The following is a 19,801-nucleotide window of genomic DNA, read 5'->3' as shown; positions in this document are numbered from 1 at the left end:
GATCCCGCCATACACCCTTGCAGAGCCCAGTTCAGTCTCAGCGCCGAGGTAACGTCATGACATCACGTCTAGTGTCAGCAATCCCGGATGTTCTTGTTGCCTCCACGTTGGTCAAGTGCCTTTCTCGGCTCTGACAGTGTCGGGAAGCCCGTGCTGCTCTTCGAACCCTGCTGACGAGAAGAAGGAGGCAGAAGGATGGGAATCGCCACCATTGGCAACCGGAAGAGTCAGAAGTGAATACCCAAGTCTTTTTTTTTTTTTCTTTTTAAATAAACCATTGCTTCGGAGTAATTTTAGATCTATAGAAAAGTTGCAACGATAGCACCAAGAGTTTCCTCACCCCGTTTCCCCTCTGTTGAGATCTCACGCCACGCGGCACAATCGTTAAAACTTAGAAGCCACCATTGCCGCACTGCCGTTAACTCAACTCCACGCTTTGTTCGGGTTTTGCCGGTTCTCCCACCAACGACGTCCTTCCGTTCCAGGATCCAGTTCAGGGCATCACACCCTGCGCTTACTCCTCCTATCTCCTAGGTCTTCTCAGGTCTGTGACGGTTTCTCCGTCTTCCTTTGTTTTCTCACGACCGTGGCAGTCGGGAGAAGTGCTGACCGGGTATTTTGTAGAACGCTCCCCACTTTGGAAAAGCCAAGCCTTGCCGAGGCTGGTTCTCCTTTCACTAACCCACAGCTGCCCCATTTAATGGAAAATCCCATGAAGCAAAACCCCCATGCAAAACATCCTGTATTCCTCGCCAACCCTTCGCCATCAAGGGAACACAGGGGAGAACTGTGACCACCGCCCCGCACCCCAACCCCAGTAGGACCATTTCCAAAGGCTAGCCGGATCTACTCAGTAGAATTGAGTTCCGTGAGGGGCGCCTGGGTGGCGCAGTCGGTTAAGCGTCCGACTTCGGCTCAGGTCATGATCTCACGGTCCGTGGGTTCGAGCCCCGCGTTGGGCTCTGTGCTGATGGCTCAGAGCCTGGAGCCTGTTTCAGATTCTGTGTCTCCCTCTCTCTCTGCCCCTCCCCCGTTCATGCTCTGTCTCTCTCTGTCCCAAAAATAAATAAAAAACGTTGAAAAAAAAAAAAGAATTGAGTTCTGTGAGGTTGCATGTCTACACCGTCCAATACGGAGCCGCTAGCCGCATGTGGTCACGAAGCACTTTAAGAGCAGCACGCGTGACTGAGGAAAAGAGTTTCTCCTTTTGAACTTCATTAGCATTAATTTAAATTTAAATAGTCACATGTGGCCGGTGTGTGCAGAGTGGGACAGACCAAAGCTAGGTTACTCCTTCCGAATAACGGAGGCATTGAAAAGAACACACAGCCTCGTGCGGACTGCTTATTGCCAAGGAGAAACCATGATTAGGAATGTGCCAGAAGGAACCATAAATCATAGAGTTGGACGGGGGAGCTGTAGAGTCCAGTGTTTTCCAAACTGGGTTCCTTGGAGATTAGGGGTGTAACAGAGGACAGGCGGAGGAAGGCATCTTGGGTTAGAGGAACGTATATGGTGATATGTACCTACGCTTCCCACCCTGGTTCCCACACCTTCCAGGCCCTTCTCCAGCAACAGCTCTGCTCATATCTCCGAAATGGGGTGAGTTACAAGGGAAACAAGCAAACAGAAAACATTATCTGGTGTGTTCCTTTTATTTACTTTCTTATTTAGCCTACCGTGGACTTGACAGGCTAAAGCACACCCTCTTGCCCCTCCCCTGTCCCCACTCGCTCTTCCCCAGGAATGAAAGATCAGAGTTGATTGAGGACTTCTCACATCTTTATCTCAGAAGGGTATAAATACCTTTTTTGGTGTCTTGGGTCACCGAGACCTGCTAAGCCTCCATCGAAGGAAAAAATGCAAAGTGATTTTTTTGCACCCCCACCTCACAATCCTGGTTCTATCCTTTGGGAGGCACTCTTTGTAGACGACCCAGCGCCCATCTCCCCGTTGCTTCCTTTTAAGCAGAACCCCACTTTTACTCGGGCTGGCCGTGTGGCCAACTTGAAGTGAAGAATGAAGGTTGCCTCAACACAGCCCCGGAAATCACCTTCTTCCTTACGACATGCTCCCTTTCTCGGAGCCTCCCTTCCAGCAGGGAATGGTCATGGGCCACAGTTTTGGCCAATGAAATTCAAAAAGAAATCTGTTGGGGTCCTGAGAAAGCTGTTGTGCTTCCCAATCATAGGGAAAGACGCAAAGAATGCCCCCCCCCCACTCTCCTTATCCTGAATATGGACTTGCATTTTGGAACTTCAGCTGCGATTTTGCAAGCACGACAGAAAGCGCACGAAGAGGGAAAGCCACAAACAGCAGAGTGGACAGATAGGAGGAGTTCGGATCCTGGAGCACATCCCTAAGCTGCTGACCAGTCCCTGGAACTGTGACATAATAAATATAGACTTCAAACTTCATGAAGCAGGAATGTTTTTACTAGCAGTAAAGCATATCTGTTCTGTTTTCAGCTTGCAAGGAGGAGGTTATTTGAAGACAGCATTCTAAGGCTGTGAACAAGTTTGCAACCCACTGACCCAGGCCAGTCTCTTCTCTTTGGGGATGAAGAATATGATGCTGAGAGACAAATCTCTCACAAGGGCATGAGGAAGTCAGTCAGTAAAGCCAAGGCTGAGGACACTGGTCTCTTTGACTCTTTTCATTTTTTTTTTTTTTTTGACGTTTATTTATTTTTGAGGGAGAGACAAAGTGAGAACAGGGGAGGGGTAGAGAGAGAAGGAGACACAGAATCCGAAGCGGCCTCCAGGCTCCGAGCTGTCAGCACAGAGCCCGACGCGGGGCTCGAACCCACGAACCTCGAGATCATGACCTGAGCCAAAGTCGGACGCTTAACCGACTGAACCACCCAGGGGGTCCCCTGGTCTCTTTGACTCTTAATCCAGTGCTCATTCAATTCGATTCAATCAACATTGCACCATACAGCCTCCACCTCGGCTGGCACCCCACCTCTCAACCTCATGTTGCTTCAGCCAACCAAAGAAATGGAAGTCTAAGATTCCCAGGTTCCATGAGGGCGGCCAGGTAAAGTGTCCATCACCAAAAGCAAAGAGGTTGCATGCGCCCATCCTTATTCCCTCAGAGGAGTATGAAATTGAAACTTTTCTTTTCTCTGTCCCTAACAGGAAAAGGAAAGCCACTGTCATTACATGCACAGGAGATCATTTGCAAAAGACGGAGACAGATTTTAGAGTGCTTCAGAATATCTCTTCCTGTAGAAAATTAATTTGGCCTACTTTGTTGGCAAGAGAAATTTGGAGGGGTGCCAAAAGACGTATGGCAATCAATCAACAGGAAATAAAATAAACACAAATTACAGATTCTTGTCAGAAAATGAATGTCCTGATGTCTTGCTTTTAAAAGACAAACTCGCTCTCTGAGCCAATTGGGCAATTCTAGCTTCTGTGGGTCAAGTTTTCCAACATGAGACACAGCAAATGGCATATCCCAGAGCCAACTGGTCAACCAGAAGAGGAAGCCGAGGAACATGAGAGTCCTGAATGCAAAAGTGAAAACTCTTCTCTGGATTCTCATCGGGCATTCTGGATGGTCTTGAGGAGTCTAAGACCTTGCCCCTTCCCAAGTCAGCTCCAGACTCTCCCAGGACCCCCAGTCTGAGTCCCTAAAACCTGCTGTCCATTGGGGACATTCAGCCCTTGCCCAGCCCTGAGCCCATCCTCACAGGAGTATACGGAGAGGTGTATCCAACCAGGTGTCAGGGGCGGCATCTGGTGGCCTTGCAGTCAGAGGGAACTGGGTTCAAATCCTGCTGCTCACTTAGGAGCTGGGTGTCTACAAAATGAGACAATGATAATGCCTCCCACGTAAGTTTGTTTTGAAGGTTATAATGAAAGGGAAGGTTTTGGAAAAGAGCTGGTGTTCAATGACTCCTATCTATTAATGTTAATTCCTTCTGTTCTTTCCAGCATTCTCCTGCCCTTCCCCATCTAAGCCTGATTCTTGGTTCTGGTGGGAGCCCCTTGCGCTGGAATGAATACACCCAACTTCCTGCAAAAACTCCCCGAGATCTTCCTTCCATCTGGTTTTGAAGCCTGACCTACCGAAACCCAGCTCACTCCCTGGACCCCCAGTCCCCGTAGCCTCCGCGGCCCTGGGAATTTTTTTCTTGTCTCTCTTGCTTGGCGACCTTCATTCCAAACCCAAAGTAAGAGACCCAGGGGAACGCATTGTCCACAAATGTTATCGAGCACTTAAATGTGGCTAGTACAAACAGGTATGTGCCATAAGCATAAAACCCATACCACATCTCAAAGCGTTAATATAAAAGACAGGAGGTAAAATACCTCATTCATGACCTTCTATCTTGGTTACATGTTGAAATAACATTGAGATATATGGCGTTAAATAAAATAGACTATCAAAATTAATTTCACTTCTGCTTTTCACTCTTTTTAGCATGACTACAAGGAAGTTTGAAATGACGTACCTCGCATTATTTTTCTGCTGGGCAGTGCTGTGCTGGCAGAAACCACAGCGGCCCCATATCCCCTGTACTGGTGCTCTCAGGCTGCAGTAACAAATTAATATAATAAACTTGGTGGCTAAAACAACAAAAAGAATTATCTCCCAACTCTGGAGGTCAGAAATGCAAGATTCAGAATTTTTTTTTCCAGTTCCAGGCAAGACTTTTGTTAGGGCTTATGCTCAAGCACCACGGGAGACGGCATAAAGGGAATGTGTCCTCTGAGCTGACTCTCAGAACAAAGGCCAGGACAAGGTTTTCAAGGGGCTGAGGAGGGAAAGGAGAGACATCTAAGCATGTTGATGCAGGAAGTGGGGTGTGCCCAGGGACTGTGGACAGAACATGCTTCTACATAACTGAATGTCTAAGCTCCCCATGGGGGTTCTTAGGGATGATCTGTCCCTCGACTCTTCCAGCCCCTGCTGGCTGCCAGCTGTCCTGGGCTGTGACTACATCACGGCTCTCTGCTCCTATCTTCCCATCACCTTTGCTTTTCTGTCGTCTGTGTTCTCTGTGTGTTTCTTGAAAGGTCTCTTGTCACTGGATTTTAGGGTCCATGCAGATCGTCTAAGGTGATCTCCTCACCTCAAGGTCTTTAAATCAATGACATCTAGGAATGCTTGGGTGGCTCACTCGGTTGAGCGTCCAACTCTTGGTTTCGGCTCAGGTCATGATCCCAGGGTTGTCAGATCAAGCCCCGGGTTGGGCTGTGCACCCACAGTGTGGAGACTGCTTGGGATTCTCTCTCTCTCTCTCTCTCTCTCTCTCTCTCTGCCCCTTTCCCCACACGTGCTTTCTCTCTCTCTCTCAAATAAATAAACATTTAAAAACACAAGTAAATAAATAAAATCAATTACATCTACAAAGAACCTTTTTCCAAATGAGGTCACATTCACAAGCTCCAGGGGTTACAACACGGACCTATTTTTTGGGGGCCCCCCATCAGCCCTATGCCCCTTTCCTTGGCATTGGTGATAAACCTCAATTCTAATAGGCTGAGCCAGGTGACCGGAGGAGACGTACCCACCCTCTCCTTGACTGTGTCACTGATGCAGATAAAAATCTCCACCAAGGGATCACCAACCAGGTGTTTCCCAAATGGCAAATGCTCAGAGTCAGGAAAAATAAGCTGGATTCTTGGCCCGAATTTTGTGCTCTCCATTGTGGGTACGTTCATGAAATAGTCATTTGCTGTTTCCAACAACCAGCTAGATGTGAGGCTGTGGGGTCAGTCTTGCACCGTCCTTGTTCCCCAGGTCGCCCACACATCCTGGCCTTTGGCATCAGGCCTGCTGGTCTACCTTTCTGGAGCTTCGTTTATTACTTTAAAAATAAGATCAACAAGTTTTGGAAAACAGGAGGACTACAAGATGTCTGACATTGTCTTGAGTAGGCGCTAAAGCAAAATTGGACATAATCGAATCAACCATACCCGTGCCCCTATTGTATATATGAGAAGAGGTAACACATGTGTTTGCTGGCTCTTTGCTGGCCAGAGCGTGGGGAGATGGCATTCTCTTTGCTCGGAAGCCTCTTTCCTCTGTCTCCTGTAGGACTGCCTCTTTCTCTTCCTTCTGGCCTCAGCTTAAATGTCGTTCCTCAAGGAGACTTCTTCCGACCACTGGACATGAAGGAAGCACGTGCACATGTGTCGTCACCCTTCACCTCCCTGGCACTTATCAGTTTGCAATTATTTTATGAGCTTGTGCTTTATTTTGTTGTTATTGCTGTGTTGTTGTTGTCTGTCCCTCTGGAACATACCTCTTGACCTGGAGAGGGATGGCTAAGGATGGTAAGGTGGATGGATGGTTGGATGGATGGATGGATGGATGGATGGATGGATACACGGATGGATGCATGGATGTGAGGAATGGATGGAAGGATGGATGGATGGATAGATGGATGGATGCATGGATGGAGGAAGACAATCATGACAAATTGAATGAGGACATTATTTGACAGGGCAGGAAGCCTGATGCTATCAGCAGGTCCAGATGAAATTCACACTGATGAGTCCATCCCCGTCCCCAGTGCCCTTAGGGACTGGTGAATGGACTTCACAAACGGCACAGCACGAACTCCCGCATTAGCAGACCTGGAAATGCAAGCTCCTGAGAGCATCCAGCATACTGTTGAAACCCCGCCAAACCGCCAAAAAGGCGGCCTCGCAAAATAGCTGTGGGGGAGGAGGAGGACGAGGGGGGGGGGCGGACTCACTCTCTTCTTGCCAACCTTGAAGTTGGCCTGATTGCTCCGTCTGTGTGGTTAGAAAAATTATTTAGTTGTGTGTATTATACTCTGAGTAGGCCGAGCACATACAATTTATGAGGGGAGCACTTTAATGCATATTTAATAACGCTACAGACATTTATACACCAAATCAACAGTGTCAAATGTGTTTGCTTCTGGAGACTGGAAGTGTCCCTTGCCGACGCTGATGTTCCTGGACAAGAGGTTTCCATTATGAAATACCCCAGCAGAGGGGAGGGACTTAGATTTTCCTAGACTGTGGTTACACAGCAAAGGGTTTGTGAGAGAGCTGGAGGGGCTGGGAAACTTAAGACATCAAAGGGGGAAAAGGCAAAAGAGCTAAACAAAATAGGAGAGAATGGGAAGAGAGATAAGGGGCAGTGGGGGGGGGGTGTGTGGGAATCATCATCATTACAATAACGATCATCATAATAAATATTTGTGTGTGTTTACGAAGTGCCAGGCTTTGCTCTAAACGTTTTGCCTGTATTCTTTTTAAAAAATTTGTACAACAGCTCTGTGGGGTAGCTGTTTTCATTATTCTCATATTTTACAGAAGAAGAGGTCAAGCCTGAGAATGGTTAAGCAACTGTCTCCCAAGGTCAGAAATCGACAGTGTTTCAGCCAGAGTCAGGTCAAGGTGGGCTGAGTGCAAAGCCCAGGGTCTGACCCACCGCTCCACAGTATGGTTCCAGAAAGAGCATTCTGGATTCCCGTTCCATGCCCTGTGGAATGACTGGGGGCGGGGGTGGGGTGGGGGAGCCAAAGATGCTGCACCCTCCTTTCCTCGTGTAGAAATATTTCTGGGGAGCCGTCTTCTGGGAAGGGCAGTGTGACTTGCATCATGGCCACAGAGCGGAAGTGATGAGTGTCACGTCTGGGCCACGTTGGCTGAGAAACAGGGATGTGTTGTCGATGGTGCTGTTCCCTTTTCCTTGCCTGTCTTGAAAGCCCCAAGTGGAAAATGGGGACCCACTCCCTGACATTCCCATTGGACTGTTGTGTGAGCAAGAAATAAACGAGTGTGTGTGTGTGTGTGTGTGTGCGTGTGTGTGTGTGTGTTAAGCCACTGATACCCTAGTTTCTTTGTTACAACAGCAAGCCTTACTTAACCAATACTAAAGTGTCTATTCTTGTTATTTCATCTCTGAGTCATGTTTTCTTCCTCTGGAAAGTGGAGCGGAGGATGCCACCGCGCTGTAGTCACATTAGAACACGTGTCCCCCAGAATCACAGTGTCCCATAGGGTTGTGGTCGCGTTAGACGCTGTAACGTATGCGGGGCTCCTGGATCATCCGAGCTTGGCAGCCACTGTTACACTGGCTGTTCTGTACCCAGTGCAGGCAACTTGGTTTCAGTTCGCTTTGGGTCTCGAGCAACCTACCCAAGTCAGCTTTATTTATCTAATGAAACATACGAACACAACTTTTATTACAGGCAGGGTCTGTCGGATCCGAAGAAGTGGCTGGGTGGGTTTTCTGCCCCCGTTCTGCACCGGGATGCAATACACAGCAGATGGCTTTCCGCTCCCTTCTGGCCCTACATTCAGAACCAGAGAAAGGGGAGGGATTTTTAAGCCCACAAGAATGCCTCTGTGACACCCATCGAGGCTCTGATCTAGAATCCTCGCTGGCAAAATGTCTGTTCTCTGATGCAGTCAGCATTTACGAACTCGTCTTCAGGATTCTCCCGGACAAAGAGAGTCTCCTTCTCAAGCCAAGAGGTGATGACTACAGACCAGTACTGCAAACCACGTCTGGAGTGTGACAGACTTTACTTACGGATTAAGAAGTGAAATGCATGCAGGCACCCGTCCATCCATCCACCCGTCCGTCCGTCCATTCATCCCTCTATTTATTTGAATTAATATTCGAGCAACGACTGCGTAATTTCTTTCAGTCTAGTTGGATGACCTAAAAAACTGGGTTGTTGTTTTTTAACTCTTCTTTTGAAATAAGCCTACGTGCCCAGGAGTTTGCAGAAACACGACAGAGAAGTCTTGGGTACCGCCCCTCCTGCTCCCCCCCAGCGGTAACAGCTCACTAATTTTGCACACACCGGAAGCGGGATGGGGCACTGGTAGCTGCCACACAGCTCATTCAGGTCTCACGTCACCAGCTTTTATATGCGCTCATCCGATGTGTGCGTGCACGTGCACGTGTTTCCACGCGATTTTATCACACGTCTAGATGCGTGCAGCCACCAAGAAAGCGCGTTTGTTTTTACCCCGTGATAAAATCTATCCATGTCCACTAGGGAAAGTGTTGAAGGAGACGTGAAGAGAACAGCTCAGTGACAGAGTCCTCCGCGGAGGCAAAACCCGCTAAGAGCACCTGCCTACGTTTCCTTCCCCAGTTCTTCGTCCGCCATACCTGAGTTTTGCTTTGCTTTTAGTTTTTAACTGATTTGGGGGCACCTACGATGTGACAGCTGTTATAGCTATTTATGATCGTGTTTGTGTGTCACTCAAATCTCCGGACAGATTTGCGAGTCAGATGTAAGGATATCGTCGTTGCTGGGTTTTTGTTTTGTTTTGTTTTGTTTTTAATGTTTATTTATTTGTTTATTTTTTTTAATGTTTATTTATTTTTGGGACAGAGAGAGACAGAGCATGAACGGGGGAGGGGCAGAGAGAGAGGGAGACACAGAATCCGAAGCAGGCTCCAGGCTCTGAGCTGTCAGCACAGAGCCCGACGCGGGGCTCGAACTCACGGACAGTGAGATCATGACCCGAGCTGAAGTCCGACGCTCAACCGACTGAGCCACCCAGGCGCCCCTAATGTTTATTTATTTTTGAGAGAGAGAGGGGTTGGAAAGGGGCAGAGAGAGAGGGAGACACAGAATACAAAACAGGCTCCAGGCTCTGAGCTGTCAGCACAGATCCCGACACGGGGCTCGAACCCATGAGCCGTGAGATCATGACCTGAGCCAAAGTCTGATGCTCAACCGATTGAGCCCCCCGGGTTCCCGTCGTTGCTGCTGTTTTATACAAGAAAAGATGGGGGCTCCTTGGGCACAAAGAGTTTGCCTGAGTCACACGGTCCGTGAGTGAGACAGCTGGTCTGATGTCCTAACCCAAGTATCCTGACTCCAAAGCCGCCTGCTTTCCACCCCGTAACCAGCTTCCTTCCAGAGGAAGGATGCCCTTCAGCTGAGGGAAAAGTTTTCACACCCCTGTTTCCTCAGGCTGCCACCTCAGGGTTCAAGGTACCTTAAGGCAAACAAGGGGATACCCATTTTAGAGAGTAAGAAACAGAGGTCCTGCAAGTTTATTGGATAAAACCACACGCTTTGTAAAAAGAAGCAATGACACTGGACCCCGATCTCCTGCCTCTTAGTTGAAAGTTGACGGCTACGCCTGGCGCGGCAGGCAGAAGACCTCCGTGTGCCCACAGCCCCAATTTCCACACCTGCATCAATGGCAGGTTGGTCAGAGCAGTTGTTCATGCCGCTCATGGGTGTGGCTCAGAATCCGTCTTAACCCAAAGAAGCAGACAGCCACCGTCAGCCCCTCAGTCGGGTATTCAAGCTGCGATCTGTCCCTGCACAGCATCATCCTGACCTGTACGTGCTGTGTGACCCTAGGAATGGGCAGGGCCCTCGATCTGGGCTCCAGTGAAATGTGCCTTCGTGAAATCCCAGGTGGAAGAGAGGCTACCTTTATTCCAACTGCTATTCGTACGACTAAAAAACCTACAAAGGCACGTGTGATATGCGAGCCGATCCTTAGCAATATCAAAGAACAGAATTTCAATAAGGGTGTTGCATTAAATCTAAGCTGGCAAGAGCTTATAATAAAAGTACAGTAATGAGCAAGCTTTATGATAAAATTAATGTAATTAATTAGTGTTTGTAAAGGACTTCAAGATCACAGGGTGAGAGGTGCCAGCTAGAGGAAAAGTCATCTTAGAAATTACGATTATTATCATCTTAAGACATGGCATATATTATGTGCTATATGAGCATTTCCAAGCATATATTCATGTCCCAGCTATAACTACGTTAATTTATAGTAATTTGCAAATCAGGTCTCTGATCAGCCCTGGGAACCCTTTCTAGATCTCTGAGTGGATGAGGTTATGACTCAAGTGGTATTTTAAACTCTATCCTGTGATAACCTATTACAGAGAGAAGCCCCGAACCCCCGTGCGTGCTTAAGTCAGGGACTCAAATTATAGCTGACATTCGTGAGCCCTGGGGTGCGTTCCTACACTCCATGGCATGTCTTTTGGGGTTTGCTTGGGTTTTATTAAAAGTAGGTCTGCGAACGTCTCTTCAGTGCTTAATTTTTCAACGTTCCAGGATTCATACAATACTGCTTCTCTCGGATGCGATGATACTCCCTAGGGTCAGGGCCACCTCTTTGCTGTCACCGTGTCCCCCAGAATGTGTGGAACTAAGTCTGACACGCTGTGGATCTCAGGGAATTTGGGCTGATGGGGGTGTTCCCCTCAGACGTTCCATGTCCGAAACAGGCCTTTTATTTCGAACCGTCCCCACGGATGACTCCACCTGAAAACAGAATATTCTATTTATTGACTAGACCACACGATTTCTATTGGGCTATGGGGCACATTAACAAATTTTTAAGCTAATTGTTTGATAGTAAAAATCATCCCAATAGGGAATTTGGAAAATAAAGAGGAAAAGAGAACAAAGAATACTCTGCAGCATTTTCAGTGGCCTCTTTCCCCGAGGCGTTTCTGCGTTATAGTCAACCACGGCTGTCATCACCCCCATCACTGATGTTCTTGTTCGAAGTTACAGGCAAGGGCGTGTTTGGCCAAGTCCATCACCGGGCAGTGAGAACGTGATGAGGTGACTCATTTCCTGGCACACGAATGAGCCCAGGAGCCCAGGTAAAAAGGTACCAAGAAAAGAGATTCCTCCTTGGTCGCGCCAAGGGAAGACAGTGACTTTAATGACACTTGATCTCACGAAAGGTACCCCGGATCCGAGTTCTGACTTTGTCACTTACCACCAGTGTGACCCCGGACGAGTCCCTTTCTCTTTCCATCACTGTGCTTTCTCACTGCCCAAAGGAGGGGGAGGGAAGGGGGAGTTTGTACCAGATCAGGGATGACAAATATGGGCTAATTCTCCCCTCATGCACACCCACAGGCATGCACACACGCACATCCATGCACACACACACGCACGTGCGCACACATATCCCTCTGGAATGTACCACCGCAGACATCACAAGCCCATCACAAAGCTCGTCCCCGCGGAGCCCAAGCACGGCCTCGGGGTCCCCAGGTCGCCCCCTAACCTGACTTGCCAATTGAGAAGAACCCTAAGTTCCCTTCGGCTCCAAAGATGGAAACTGTGCTGTAATTTTGCAAAACAGCCATTGCCCGTAGCGTCGCAGGCAAGCGTCAGGGTCTGAGCAAATACGTTTATTTTGCCCGTGAAAGCTTTTCTGGCTGCAACATTTTCTGAAACTTCACAGAAACGGTAATAACCTTTAAAAAGCAAGTAAAATAAAAACATCATTATTAGAAGGTTCAATTAGAAACGCAAACACTCTGCGAAACAATCTCCAAATGCAACTGTTTCATAACAAATCATACATTAAAAAGGAAAAGTACAACACAAAGGGCCCGGGGAACAAATTATGCTCGTTTGCTGCTGGGTTACGTGAACGTGCTGCTGGACGGTTTACCAGAGTATTCTGGTCCCACATCATACGTGGACCGGGCCAGGACTGGACAAAACTCTGAATATTCTCCCGGCTGTCAATGGAATGCCCCAGGAAATCAGAAAAGGGCAGCTCTAGCGAATGTGTTTTATAAAAACCTCGCTTGTCCAAACAGCATTTGCATGCACACACCATCTCCTTTCATCTTTGCAACAATCTCATGAGCCCACGTTGCTGGGGTCGCCGCTTAAAGACTGGGGAGACGGGTCTGAGCGAAGTCTCGGGCCCAAGTCACACGGCGGGTGAGTACAGACCTGGGAATAGAGCTCAGCTGCTCGACTCACAGATTCACAAGAAAGGCACACGAGGCTTAGCACCCCGGGAATCTCTTAGTACTCGTTCGGTCCTCTCAACGTACGCGCGAGAAAACTGAGGCCCGCGGAGTAAGGGGACTCCCCCAAAGCCGGGAGACGAAAGACAAGGACGTATGTCAATCACTTCTTGGCACAAGTGGACACAAATTAGATGTGATGTGCAAAGAGAGAGGGAGAGAGAGGCAGAGCGTGAGCGAGCCAGACTTAAGACATAGGTCAATAAACTCCTCCCCACTGAGAAGAAAGAGCCATGACTAGAGCTACGTGCAAAGGAGTCCTGGAGGCAGTCAGAGGAGACACGGTAGGTTGAGGAGAAGGATCTGGAAGGAGGTGCCATTTGCCAGGGTCCACAGAGAAAATGTTAACCAGCACAGGGCCACGTCCGCTCATTTACGTGCTGTCTGTGGCCGCCTTCACACCACAGCGACAGAGCTGAGTGATTGCAACAGGGACTCTGGGGGCTGTCAAGGCCTGAAATGTTTGCCACGTGGCCCTTTACGGAAAATAGAAGTTTGCCAAGCGCTGTGTGTGGTGAGCCTAAGACAGGGTTCCCGGCGTGATCCAGCTCCTGATCACGGGTGTGGCCTTAAACGGGACCCCCCCCACCCCGCTCCCCAGGCCTCAGTTTCTCCATCTGCATTCCTTCTGGAATTTTCTCCAAGGCATCATCGCTTCTCGGCCTTTTGGCTAAGATCAAGTGAATTTTCTCCAAGGCATCATCAGAGTTAGCCTGCGGGGCTTATTCACTCAACACTACCGGCCCCTTAGGTACCTTATATTCTTTCTCTGGTTTAGAGCCCATGTTGGACAATCTACATCAGCAATTCCACTGGTATATAGACCAAGGGAAGAAGATAACCCAAGTGGAGCCAACTCTAGGCATTATCTACAATCTTAGGTGTTCTTGGGATGAAGAGATTGGTTTCTGGGAAACTGGGATTCCTCCCCCTTCTTGAATGAAAAGTAGCATTGCAAAATGCTTCCCGTATCTACTTTGACCTTCAGCGGCCCTCAAGGTATTATCTACAATTTATAAATAAGACAGCTGTGGCTCAGAGAAGAGACCAAACCCAAACATCCAAAGGTCGCCAAGAATTTCGGAGCCCAGAGACCTTGTGTCCCCACCCAAAGAGAGAGGTCTCCTCTTGTCACACCCCACCTCACCTTAGGGGACAGAACAATTGGCTTTTGGATTGAAAACTGCTATTACCCATGCTTTGGCTATTGTTGATAGTGCTGCTATCATTGAAGCAGATGTGATATAAACGTTGAAGAAGATGTGATTCACACACACACACACACACAGACACACACACACACAATGGAGTATTACTCGGCCATCGAAAAGAATGAAATCTGGCCATGTGCAACTACATGGATGGAACTGGAGGGTATGATGCTAAGTGAAATTAGTCAGAGAAAGACAAAAATATATGACTTCACTCGTACGAGGACTTTAAGAGACAAAACAGATGAACACAAGGGAAGGGAAAGAAAAATAATATAAAAACAGGGAGCGGGACAAAACAGAAGAGACTCATAAATATGGAGAACAAACTGAGGGTTACGGGAGGGGTGGTGGGAGGGGGGATGGGCTGAATGGAGAAGGGGCACTAAGGAATCTACTCCTGAAATCATTGTTGCACTAGATGCTAACTAACTTGGATGCAAATTAAAAAAAAAATAAATTTAATTAAAAAAAAAGAACTAAAAAAATAAGACTGCTATTACCAACCATGTCTCTGTGTTATCATCGCTATAAAATGTCAGATTTGTTCCCTACAAAAATGATCTATCTGGGACCTATGAAAGTATCTTCTCAGGATGCTCTCCTGCTCGGCCACGCCACTGAAAGTGTATGGAGACATGCAGTGTAGAGGGCTAGAGAGGTCCCCCAAACGCTCATGGTTCACCACACATCCCAGCAACACGCAGCGAGCACCTACTGTGTGCCCTTTTGGGATTACGTGGGGGGACTCAAACACGGCTGCCTTCGAGGGGCTGCCCATCTAACGGAGGAAGCAGAGAAGTCATCCGCTATGGAGCGTACAAGGCAAATGTTGGCAAAAGTACAAGGCAAATGTTGGCAAGCCAGAGGGGGCTTCTCCCAGCTTGGAAGCAAGACCTGACTTTGGGGCCATGGAGTTCTGGTGCAGGAAAAGTCCTGCTTTCTGTCTAATTCCGTACTGACCCATAATCACGTCTACATTGTCTTACCAACTTGGCTGGTCTGGCCACCTTCATCGGCTAGAAACTAAATTGCAACTCCATTTGGCACGGGTGCTACCTGCGTCCATCAGGAGGGCAACTGGGGGGTTAGGACATACTATCCCCCGTAGTTTTAGTAGTCATACTGGTAACATGTTCTCCCCAAGACCCCTGAAGTCTCATTTCAGTTTGGCATTGCCTTCAAATGCTTTACTCCATCATCTAGATCAAGTTCAGGTAGGTACAGATGAGGCTCCCTGGGCACAGTTCCCCCAATATGGTTCTTTTCAGCCTGACGATCCGTGAACTAAAGGGAAAAACCCTCTGCCCTCCACACAGCCAACCTACCACAGTGAGATAAAAATAGGGCGGCTGCGAAAGGTATTCTCGCTCAAAAAGGGTGGACCCCAAAGTGCCCAGCAGCTCCTGTGTGGGCCCCTGGAAATGACTCTCCGGGGCTCTTGGCTCTCCCCTCTGGGCCATTCCTCATTTTCCACAGGAAAGGGTGCATATTTGCATCCAGGCAGCCTTCTCCTGCCCCTATGAGGCGGGTAGAAAGCAGGCCATCCCAAGACTTCTTTTCCCCTCATAGTGTCTCTGTCCCACCCAGTTTGTCCGAACTGGCAGTACTTACACCAATGCAATTTTCCTAAAAACCTTGTGGGTTTTTATGAATCTTACTGGAGACTGCATGACGAGAAGAAACCCACACTCACATTTCTTTCCGAGACGCTACGGAACCTTGGGCCAGGGCCTTCTTAGACGATGCCCTTCGGAGTCCTGGAAGCTTGTTTGTCTAGTCGAAAGGGTCTGTGAGGCACATCCTCAGGAATCTGACCAGGCACACTCTTAAATCTTAGAGCCCTGGATTTGATCTATGTCCCAAGGCCATTTCTTTCTCTTTTCTTTCTTTTTCTTTTTCTTTTTTTTTTTTTTGAAGTTTATTTATTTTGAGAGAGTGAGTGCACAAGCTGGGAAGTGGGGGAGAGAAGGAGAGAGAGAGAATCCCAAGCAGGTTCCACACTGTCAGTGCAGAGCCGGACACGGGGCTCGAACCCACCAACTAGGAGACCATGACTTGAGCCAAGATCAAGAGTCAGATGCTCAACTGACTGAGCCACCCAGGCGCCCCTAGGCCATTTCGTACTTTGAGAACTTTGTGCTGACTAGAAAGAGTGTCCTCGATTTTCTATACCTCCTCTAAAATCTACTCAGAAACTGCACAACTCTTTAACCCGCTGGAAGAGGTCAGTTGGCCCTTTCGACATTCTGCCTGGAAACGTCTTTAGCTAGATGCACAGGATCCTTAGGTGTTCTCCCTATTTTCCATGTTTTCACCAACAATGGTCTCACTCACCTGTCCACCGACACCTGACTTGGGTGCCTCACTGCCAGCCTCCAACAGCCCTTGACTAACGATTCACCAAGCCCCAACCCACAGGTCCTTCCAGTCCCTGCTGCGAGAGCAGAATTAGAGCTCATTCCTTAAAGAATGGAGTGTCAAAGGATTTGTGTCCACAACACAAGGGTGGGGAGCACACATTCTGGAGCCTGACGGCCTGGGTTCAAATCCCAGTTCCTCTGCTAAGTGGTCTAATTTTCAACAACTTCTTGGTTCTCCCATTTCCGCTCCTGCAAAATGGCGGTCATTATGGTTCCTACCTCACAGGCTGTAGTGAGGACCGAACGAAGGGCATTTTCACGTTTGAACCTTCACCTTAGTTCAGTGAATACTTACAGACCAGTCATATATGTCAGGCACTGACTACAAAACGGCTCCTTCCTCAGGATTCTTCTTTTGGTCTACTGGAGAGGTGGATGATTAAGAAGTAATCTGAGTGCCCGTCGATGGACGAATGGATTAAGAAGATGTGGTATAAATATACAATGGAATATTGCTCATCCATGAAGAAAGAATGAAATCTTGTCATTTGCAACAACATGGATGGAGTTAGAGAGTATTATGCTGAGTGAAATAAGTCAGGCAGAGAAAGATACCATATGATCTCACGCATATGTGGAATTTCAGAAACAAAGCAGATGAACCTATGGGAGGGGGGGAAAGAGGGAAACAACCCATGAGGGACTCTTTTTTAATGTTTATTTTATTTATTTTGAGAGAGAGAGAGAGAGAGAGAGCAGGGTTGGGGCAGAAAGAGAAGGAGAGAAAAGATCCCAAGCAGGCTCCACACTGTCAGCACAGAGCCCGAGGTGGGGCTTGATCTCACGAACCGTGCGTTCATGACCTGAGCCGATATCAAGAGCTGGCTGTTCAACTGACTGAGCCGCCCAGATGCCCCAAACCAGAAGAGACTCCTAAACACAGAGAACAAACCGAGGTTGCTGGAGGGAGACGGGTGGGGGATGGGCTGGATGGGGGATGGGCACTGAGGAGGGCACTTGCTGGGATGAGCACGGGGGTGTTGCACAGAAGTGATGAATCACTGAATTCTACTCCCGGAACCAATATTGCCCTGTCTGTTAACTAAGTAGAATTTAAATAAAAATTTGAAAAAAATAAGATAATGTTAAGAAAAGAAGTTGAGTATGATTTGTTTGATTATTTGACTTGAGCAGGCGAAGGGGAGCCTCACAAAATTTAAGTGAATTTCTCAAAACCTTCAAGTTTATTCGCCAGTTGGATCAAGGGTAGTGTAAAGTCCAAACCTCCCCATACCTCCTCTCAATCTTCGGGGTCCCGGGTCTCATTCCCGCACCCTCGGCTAAGTCACTGGTGACTATACCAGGAAATATAGCAAGGTTAAATAAAGACCTGTCTCAAGAATGTTCACATATTTTATTCATATTATAATATTATTCATGTTATAATTGATCCGCACATTTACATTTAGGATTCATAATTATTTAAGTCATGCCTTGAGATGACCAGGTTACTGCATTTAGGAGTGTTGCGGGTTACCCAAAATAGATGTCACTTTGACATAAACTTCCCGACTTTCTAAATCTTGCTTCCATAATGCTCGAGGCGAAAAATTTCATCTAAATATTATTGAATTCCAGCACGACATTAGCATGCAGAGATATTTACAATAACAGAGCCATTACAACTCAATCAAAAGCTGATTTCAGCCAGAATTATGCAGAATTAAATCTTGCAGGATTCAAATTATTAAAAATCAGAGACTCAATAAAGTGTGGTCTGGAAGTCCCATTTATCAAGGGAGTCGAAGTGCCTCAACAGTTATAGTGACTTTTTCATATATATTCTGCAAGAATTTGCATGCATTTTAAAAGATCAGAGTTTAATTCTTATGGCATTCAAGTAACTATGCTATATTTATAAGGCAGTGGAAGCCAGCTCTGAAACTGTTCTATTTCCTTTCCTTCCACATCTCACATTTTAAATGCATTGGTTTTTATTTCTGGTTCCCACTGGATGCAAAGAGCCACAGTGAGACCACAAGCATAGAGAGAACAGTTTCCTCCAATAAAGGCCAAATCAGGGTGGCAGGAGGGATAGCTAGAGAAAATCCAAAACCATTTATAAAGCTCGTTATGCAACTAACATACTAGAAATGCCCCTCATCTGCTGTGCTTGATCATACCAACATTATATATATATACACACATATATATGTATATATATAATATATATATGTATTGTATATGTAATATATATATAATATATATGTATAATATATTATATATATATATGATCATAATTCCTTGCCAGGATCCTTTCCAGAACATTTTATCTAAATCGAAAAAGAACTTCTATGAAGGAAGAGGTAGAGAGATGTAGAAGAAAAGAGGGAGAGAAAGGAAAAGAAAAAAGGGGAGAAAAACCCCATCATGTAGAGACACAGACTTTCCACATCAGAATGGACCACGGCCTGCTCAGAGACAGACCAGATGCATGGAGGGCTGTAAGTGGGGATGGGAGGTCGCTTTCACTGCCCTGGTTTGTGACCATTCATTGAGAATGCACGATATATCAGAAAATAGCTTTCTTTGCCCCCGGTAAAGAAAAGGAGGAGGAGGAGGAGGAGGAGGAGGAGGAGGAGGAGGAGGAGGAGGAGGAAGAGGAGGGGGAGGAAGAGGAGGAATCCAATTCTCTTGACAAACAGCACTTACTTAACATCTTTACTGGGCCAAAGCCAGAGATGAGCCCAGCCCTCACAATCTGGTGGGGTGACTGAGATACTGGCAATCTAGGGTTAATAGTGATAATAATCATATGGACAAACATTCCTCTTAGTCAGGAATACAGCCAACTGAAGTTTATAAAGAGCATGAACTCAGTCTGTCAATAGGCTGTTTAGGGCTAAGACAGGCCTCAGTACTGCCCTAAATAATTCGGTGGTCTTCCTTCCATCTGCTAGGCCATTCATAGTGTGTGGATTTGCAGCCTCTTGGCTGCAAAAGGTCTGCCTTAGCTCCGGATATACCAACTGCATTCCAGGCAAGAAGAAGGGAAAATGGTGATGGTCAAAGGAAGGACTCTCTGCCAGGGCCTCTGCCTACAGTGTAAAGAACTATGTCACATGGTCACTCTCGGCTATACGAGGGTGTGAGGAAGTGAGTTTTTAATAAATATGAACAGAAAAAGGGTACTGGGTCGATAACCAGCAATGGCTGTCCCTGGCCCAGAGAAGCACAGAGGAGAGCATCTAATAAGTTGACATGTGGAGGAGGTGGCATCCAGGAAGGTTTCTGAGAAGAGATGTTGCTGGAGAAACGGCCTTTGCCCAGCAAATAAAAAGAAAGGGTTTCAAGCAAGGACACAACATGACCAAGTAAGCAAACCGTAAAAGCAGTTTTGTGCAGCCCTTGCCGGGTGCCAGGCATCGTGGGCGCCTCGTCACACCT

This window comes from Panthera onca, chromosome B3 (assembly GCF_046562875.1).
Source record: "Panthera onca isolate mPanOnc1 chromosome B3, mPanOnc1 haplotype 2, whole genome shotgun sequence".
Taxonomy (NCBI): domain Eukaryota; kingdom Metazoa; phylum Chordata; class Mammalia; order Carnivora; family Felidae; genus Panthera; species Panthera onca.
The sequence above is the reverse complement of the archived record's forward strand: the minus strand, read 5'-3'. Positions refer to the sequence as shown.